At 35.4% G+C, this 1,926-nt stretch overlaps 1 non-coding gene across 1 annotated transcript; it reads left to right on the forward strand.

The window, feature by feature from the left end:
• The first annotated feature begins 669 nt into the window (after positions 1-669).
• On the forward strand, positions 670-741 carry Trnah-gug (transfer RNA histidin (anticodon GUG)). Its single transcript has one exon. It is a non-coding gene; the product is annotated as a tRNA-His (tRNA).
• Positions 742-1,926: the final 1,185 nt, after the last annotated feature.

A 1,926-nucleotide genomic window follows, 5' to 3' on the forward strand; every position in this document is an offset into this window, starting at 1 on the left:
TTTTGATAATCTTTCTTCGTTTTAAGATACACGTATGTCATTTATATAATAATATAAACGTCATTGAAAATTCACATTCCTACCTTCTCATTTGTTTTACTGGCTATCACGTACGGCAGGAACCGCTGCGATCCTATTGAATACAATTAGAACACTTCTTGTCTTTACATAGTAACATATGAATATTTCGTGCAATGTCGATTTCATGGGTTTTTTTCTTCAAAATCTGTAATGGTGCTCCAGTGTATAAAAAAAAAAAAATACCGGCGAAACAAAAACAAGATACATATACACACACACACACACGCAGCATGTATAAGGTCAATGTCAGAAAAATATTCACTTTTTTGTATTCAGAATATTTAACGACCTTGACTACCGTCGGACACGGTACCTATCGACCCTAATGGGTATCTCATACAAAGATAAAAAATAAGTTAAACCCTTTTACCATGCCAACAATAACAATAAAGCAGTCAGACGGTTGAAAAAGTGTATAAGATGGAGCAGAATCCCTTTTGAATAGCCCGATTGCACTCGTTCCATACATATCGCGTTAAAATTTTGTATGAAAAGTGATTTTACCAAAAAGGTACCGACAACGTGTTAAAATCAGCCTTAATTTTTAATACCCAATTTTTGCCACATAAATTCTGTCTGCAAGACATAGCCGTGATCGTATAGTGGTTAGTACTTCGCGTTGTGGCCGCGACAACCCAGGTTCGAATCCTGGTCACGGCAAACAGCTGTGTAATGTCGCTGTTACGGCATTGTAGGCAATTTTTTTTTCTCGGTTTCTCTTGTCGATTTTTGATAATCTTTCTTCGTTTTAAGATACACGTATGTCATTTATATAATAATATAAACGTCATTGAAAATTCACATTCCTACCTTCTCATTTGTTTTACTGGCTATCACGTACGGCAGGAACCGCTGCGATCCTATTGAATACAATTAGAACACTTCTTGTCTTTACATAGTAACATATGAATATTTCGTGCAATGTCGATTTCATGGGTTTTTTTCTTCAAAATCTGTAATGGTGCTCCAGTGTAAAAAAAAAAAAAAAAAAAAATACCGGCGAAACAAAAACAAGATACATATACACACACACACACACGCAGCATGTATAAGGTCAATGTCAGAAAAATATTCACTTTTTTGTATTCAGAATATTTAACGACCTTGACTACCGTCGGACACGGTACCTATCGACTCTAATGGGTATCTCATACAAAGATAAAAATAAGTTAAACCCTTTTACCATGCCAACAATAACAATAAAGCAATCAGACGGTTGAAAAAGTGTATAAGATGGAGCAGAATCCCTTTTGAATAGCCCGATTGCACTCGTTCCATACATCGCGTTAAAATTTTGTATGAAAAGTGATTTTACCAAAAAGGTACCGACAACGTGTTAAAATCAGCCTTAATTTTAAATACCCAATTTTTGCCACATACATGCAAGTCATAGCCGTGATCGTATAGTGGTTAGTTAATGATAAAAAAAAGTATAGTGGTTAGTACTTCGCGTTGTGGCCGCGACAACCCAGGTTCGAATCCTGGTCACGGCAAACAGCTGTGTAATGTCGCTGTTACGGCATTGTAGGCAATTTTTTTTCTCGGTTTCTCTTGTCGATTTTTGATAATCTTTCTTCGTTTTAAGATACACGTATGTCATTTATATAATAATATAAACGTCATTGAAAATTCACATTCCTACCTTCTCATTTGTTTTACTGGCTATCACGTACGGCAGGAACCGCTGCGATCCTATTGAATACAATTAGAACACTTCTTGTCTTTACATAGTAACATATGAATATTTCGTGCAATGTCGATTTCATGGGTTTTTTTCTTCAAAATCTGTAATGGTGCTCCAGTGTATAAAAAAAAAAAAAAATACCGGCGAAACAAAAACAAGAT

Source organism: Mytilus edulis, chromosome 6 (assembly GCF_963676685.1).
Source record: "Mytilus edulis chromosome 6, xbMytEdul2.2, whole genome shotgun sequence".
Lineage (NCBI taxonomy): Eukaryota > Metazoa > Mollusca > Bivalvia > Mytilida > Mytilidae > Mytilus > Mytilus edulis.